Source organism: Phyllostomus discolor, chromosome 6, assembly GCF_004126475.2.
Source record: "Phyllostomus discolor isolate MPI-MPIP mPhyDis1 chromosome 6, mPhyDis1.pri.v3, whole genome shotgun sequence".
NCBI lineage: Eukaryota > Metazoa > Chordata > Mammalia > Chiroptera > Phyllostomidae > Phyllostomus > Phyllostomus discolor.
Window position 1 is genome coordinate 125088503 of NC_040908.2, and position 5768 is coordinate 125094270.

The following is a 5768-nucleotide window of genomic DNA, read 5'->3' on the forward strand; positions in this document are numbered from 1 at the left end:
GCTCTGGAAACCACTACTCCCAAGTTCCCCTCACCTCTTCTTCCACTCTCAGCCTCTAAGATCTTATAGAACTATCCTGGGATTTTTCCTCCTGAGCACCTTGCATCAGCAACCCCCTCAACAACTGTTTTTAGATCCAAAACTGTGTCTGTGTGCCCTACAGATTTCACTGAGTCTGCTGGTGATGGATGCTTTCACACTGAGTCACTAACACCCCATAGAACAGAAAGCCCACAGTGAGGGTCTTCAGTAGTCATATCAGGGCCCTGCTCGGACCTCTGGTACAGGGATGTGGCCTCCCCTCTGGCCTGAAATGGCTCTTCATGGGGAGATAGCACACATACTGGATGATGGGTTTTCAGCTTGGCCTCTTTTCCCCCACACGGCTCTTGTTCTCTCACAGCACCCCTGCACTATCCCAGAAGAGGGCTTTACTGCCTCTTTTTGCTGTTTCTTAATTTGCTTATCTACCCTAAGATGGCTCAGATACCATAATAGGAGCCTTCCTCCCCAAGCCAGGAGCAGGCCAGAGACTCTTATGCATGGCAGATAGCTCAGGCTGAAGCTCAAGTTCTTAGCAGGAGCAGAGAGGCAGACAACTATCTGTTCAGAAACCTCGGTTGTGGATATGTTGTCCATCTGGTGCTGGTCACAGGGCACAAGGAAGCTCTTCTCAGAAGATCCAAGATCCGTCTGGCCTTGCTTCTCCTCTCACTTGAGGTGGCATTTATTCTTGTCCTGGAGTCCTTCCCAGCTCTCTGACCTGAGCTAAAGACAAAATGATCGTCAACTTGGGCCTGAGCGCCCTCTGGAGGCTTCAGGTATCAGTGCGCTCCCACCCTTCCACCGGAGGCCAGAGCCCAGGAACCTTTCCTGCCTGAAACCGGCTCACCAAAGCGTTCTACTTCACACCACCGAGGCCTCAGTGGCACAGCCCCTTCCTCTGCAAATCTCTGCTGCCCAGGGTGAGTTGGGGGACCTTGGTTTCTTGCTTGATTTCCTTAGGAATTCAAGCCCAGAAAAATCCAACCATCTGCTTTTACGCGTAGTCTTCTCAGTCCTCCTAACCAGCAGCTTTCTGCACCCCACCCCACCCTCACCCCCACCCAACCAAAGGGTCTGAACATGACTTCGTGGACAAAGCTTCCTATTGCATTGCCAGGGGCCACATTTAAACTACACACCGACCCACTGTTCCTTGGAATGGCCTTGCCAGCCTGCCCTCCTGCTGATCCAAGTTCTCTGACCTCAGTCGTTTCTTCTGGGCCACTGAGTATTGACTGGTGTGCTAGACCTGCTGCCCAGGCCTGTGAGCTCCAGGGAGCACAGACTGGATTCCTCCTGCCCCCAAGCTGAGAAAGCTTAGGGATAAAGTTCCAGACACCAAAAAGAGCTCACTGCTCCCAAATGACTCCTCCAACATGCACATTTTTTCTGCTTGCTCTGTTTGTAATGAGCTTTCCCACATAGTCCATTCATGCTTCTCTATAAATAAGTCATTATAACAATAAGTTGCTCATCTCTGTGGGCACATGCTTGCACCTGGCACTTGATAGGGATTATTTCATTATAATGAAATATATGTTATAATGTTATATATATTTCATATATATAACATTTGTATATATATAAATTAGTCCCATTTTACAAATGAGGACACCTATACTAGGTATCTTGGTCAAATGCCACTGTAAGCAAGTGGTGGAGCCATGATTAAACTCTGGCTGCCTGACTGCTGGGAGTGTGTTCTGTCCCCTATTAAGGGGTGTGCTGGTCCATGTTTAAAAGCTAGCTGTCTAGAAGGATAAAAGCCCTGACTTTTAGCATTTGTTAACTTCTGTGGTGCAAGTATCATAGCCAAATTGAAGCTACCAACAAGACATCATGAAACATGCAGTTGGGAAGAAATGCACGGTAATGTGCTACTTACTATGTGGTATTTCCGCCATGCAGGTACGATAGATATAATTAAACTGAAGAGCACAGGCCATAGTAAAATGCAGTAAAATAATTAGGAAGTGATGAGTTTTATATATTTATTATCTTTTATTTTAATAAAACATTTAATTTTCAGTTTACATAATTTAATTTTTAATAATGGCTGGGTTTCAACAACCAGCTGTCGAAATTCCTGAAAATTTGACAATGAGCTCTCATAAGCCAGTGCAAACCAGCTTCAGCACCCCACTGTCCACCATACTGCCTGAATGAACAGGATAAGGATTTTATGTGATTTATTTACCTCTATATCTTTAGCACCTAGCACAGTGCCTGAAACACCATATGTGTTTAATAAGTATTGAATCTTGTTGTTCCTACTTCCTAATTAGACCTAAAATCTTTCCGCCTCCTCCCACCTCCCTCACGGTGCAAATACCATCCTTTCTTGTCTAACCACTGAAATAGCCTCTGCCTCCCTGTCTCTCCTACCCCTCCACAATACATCCTTTGTAGCAACCACGCTCATCTCCAAAAGCATATCTGAAACTACCTTATACTACTGCTTGAAAGTCTTTTTCTTGAAAAGTCAGTTTTAATTCTGCTAACTGGAGGATACCATTAACATTTTATCTATTCCAGCCTTTTTTCTATTCTTACAACATCCTTTTTAACACAGATAAAATTTATAAAGCTTCTTTTTTGTCTTACCAGTGGATCTCAGATATCAGCATTTTAAAAGGGTACCTACAATTTCATTATATGTTTAAGCAAAATTTTATATAAGCATTCCTTGCTGATGGACATTTAGGTTTTGGGGGGGTTATTTTTCTATTTTAAATAAAGTGATAATCTTTGGTACACACACCTTTTCATGCCTTTGCCCAATTATTTTCTTAGAAAATATACCTAAAACTGGAAGTTCTTAGGTATAACCATAGATGGTTTTAAGGTATCCATGGTCTTCAAGAGGAACAGTTTAGAGATATTCAATTTTCTTGTTTTCCATTCTCACTTTTCTTCTCAACCCACAGAGTCACTGTGTCATCTTTTCATCCTCATCACTTAAATTTTCCATGGTTTACTGTTACACTCCAACTCAGTTCCAAAGCCTTTACCTGAGTTCAGTGATCCCACCCAGGCTCGACTCTCCACACTTGTTGCTTTCCTTTCTCCCCACACCCTCCTCCTCTGCAATCACCATGGCCTCCTTTCAGGTCCTCCAACACACCAAGACCTTGACCCCTCGGGACCTTCTTCCTTTGTCTGGAAATCTCCACTTTCTTTTTCTTACACAAAGGCAATTTATTAACAGAAAACAATAATTTGAGGAGTCCTGTTCACAGATGGCAACCTCAGTGACTTGCCTTCCTGTGAGTATTGTTAGAGGGCATAATGGTGACATACGCAATCCATCTGACCTTCGTTCCTCAGTGGGCAAGGGCTCTGAATGCTGACTGGGCCCTGGTCCAGGGATCTTGGTCCTGTTTCCTCCTGTGGTCAGTTTTATGTGGAGGACAGTGATGCCCAGTTCCTTGCACCTCTGGGCCACATCCTGGACAGCCAACATGGTGGTGTACGGAGAGGCCTCATCTCAATCAGCCTTTACCTTCACCCCACCAATCACATAGCAAATGGGTTCCTTGCCAGAAAGATCGCAACATGGACAAGTGTAATGGAAGAATGCGAAAATGTGGCAGATACCAAATACATTTTCTCCTTCAGTTACCTGAGGTCTGAGGCTGATGACTGTTCTTCCTTCTTCTCCTTCCCCTTGTGAGGTGCCATTTCTGCCCATCTTCTTCAGACTCCACCATTGGAAAGAGAGCTTCACCTCCACTTCTTAACACGGGGGTAGGGGTTCTCTCTCTACCCAGTTTTCCCTCACCTACAGGTCATTGTTTGAGGAGGCCTTCCTTGTCTACTCTCCTTAACATCATATTCTCTATTTTTATTTATTGTATTCTATTCCTTCACAGCTTGAACACAACTGTCATTTCACATTTAGTTTCATGTGTTTACTTGGTTGCCTGCCTTCCCCAGTAAACTATAAGCTACAGAGGGTCCAGACCATTTCTGTCTGTATTCCCACCACTCTGACCCACAGCAAGTGCTCAGAAGTACTTGTTGAATGAATAAATGAACCTGCAGGCCACACAGAACCATAGGGCTGTTCTGAGCACCAGGCCATCCTATGTAACCAGGACATGAGCTCTTTCAAGACCACAGAATAACTTTCTTACCTGTCCCAGCAGGGGCTCTGCTGCAATCAATTAAGTCAAGGCATAGTCTTCCTGCCAGACACCATCTCCACCTACTTCTGGGTCCCAAGGCATGAATTGGGAAGAAAATGCCCACAGTGATCATGTCTAGGAAGAAGTGAGTGATTCTACCTTGAGACACCCTCTGCATAGCTTAGGCAGTCTACCTAATCTGGTATCTATGGAATCAGGCCCAGCAGCCTGTTCTCAGGCTGCTAGGGGAACCACTTGGGACTTCCCAGCTAAGGAAGTTCACCTTTATTGCCACTTTATTCCCCTGCTCTTTAGGTGAAGCAATACACCTAAATGTACACATATAATAGGTTGAGGGCTGGGAACTTGGAGCCTTCATCCTCATGCAACTGCTGGCACTTTGCTCATGGTGAGAGTGCAGGCGAGGAATAGACCATCACCTGAGAGCTCTCCGGGAAGTCTCCACTGGTGCGAAGTGACTGATGATGGAGCACCTGTCTCTGCTGGTCAGGGCATTGCCTCAGGTGATCCTACTCATAATCAGGGCCACAAGTACAGGTCCTATAAGAACACTTGCCCTAGAACCTTCAGGGAGGGCATCTGTCCCTCCACTTGCCCACTACATCCCAACTAGTGGGGACAAAGACCAGGGAACATAACTGAGACTTCCAGGTGGTCCATATGGTACTCCCCTGATCTCTGCAAAGCCCCCATGGTCTTCCACAAACGCATGGACAGGCCTCCCATCTAAACCCTGGTGCTATCCCAGGATGTCTGGAGCTTTCCCATGACCTTGCACAATCAACCTTCTGAGATCTCTCTCCCCAAATCTCACTGAGAGCCTTCTCTGCCAGTCACCACACTACATGCAAGGGGCATAAGAATGAGTAAGTGCTACAATTTACCAGTTAGGAGTACAACAGCTACAGATTCAGGTCTGGGTTCTGCTCTTCATCAGCAACATGCCCTATTTCTGAGTCTCAGTCTTTTGTAGAGAGAAAATCAGTCCCTACTTCCCAAATCACTGAGTGCTGATTGTAATTAGCTCTGGAATTGGCAGCAAAAACCTGGCAGACCAGAGCTCAGGAGGGGTTGCTAGGATTGTCAGCACTGTAGGAAAAGGGCAGCAATCTTGGAATGGAAAGCAGGAGGATGAAGCAGGGCTCCAGGGCTTCAGGACGAAGCTCCAAAATTGGCCATGTAGTCCCCCACACCCAGCTTCCAATTGGACCAGTCCCAGGTCTCTAACCCAGGCCTGGCCTCAAGGATTGCCGTGACACCCTGAAATGTTCTTCCTACAGGTGCTGGCTATGTTCAGGGCAAGGGTGCTTTTCCCAGGCTCTTCTCAGCATAAAGGCAGATAACCAAAGGACTTACTATTTCTGTAGAAGATGCAGAGCCTGGGAATGGGGATTTGGCAGGTAGCTCAGTATCCCAGAGGTTCACCCTCCCTTGCTCTCCTCTCCTGAAGCTTCCGAACATCAGGACCCACTTGGGAATCCAGGTGCCATGCCTGCCTGCCTACCTTTTTTAGTCCAGAGCTAGTCCCACCATCCCATCCCCTCATAGCCCCATCCCACAAGAAAACAACAAAAC

At 46.2% G+C, this 5768-nt stretch overlaps 1 pseudogene; it reads right to left on the minus strand.

The window, feature by feature from the left end:
* Nucleotides 1–3130: 3130 nt before the first annotated feature.
* Nucleotides 3131–3747, minus strand: LOC114498940 (annotated as a pseudogene).
* Between the last annotated feature and the right edge of the window lie 2021 nt (nucleotides 3748–5768).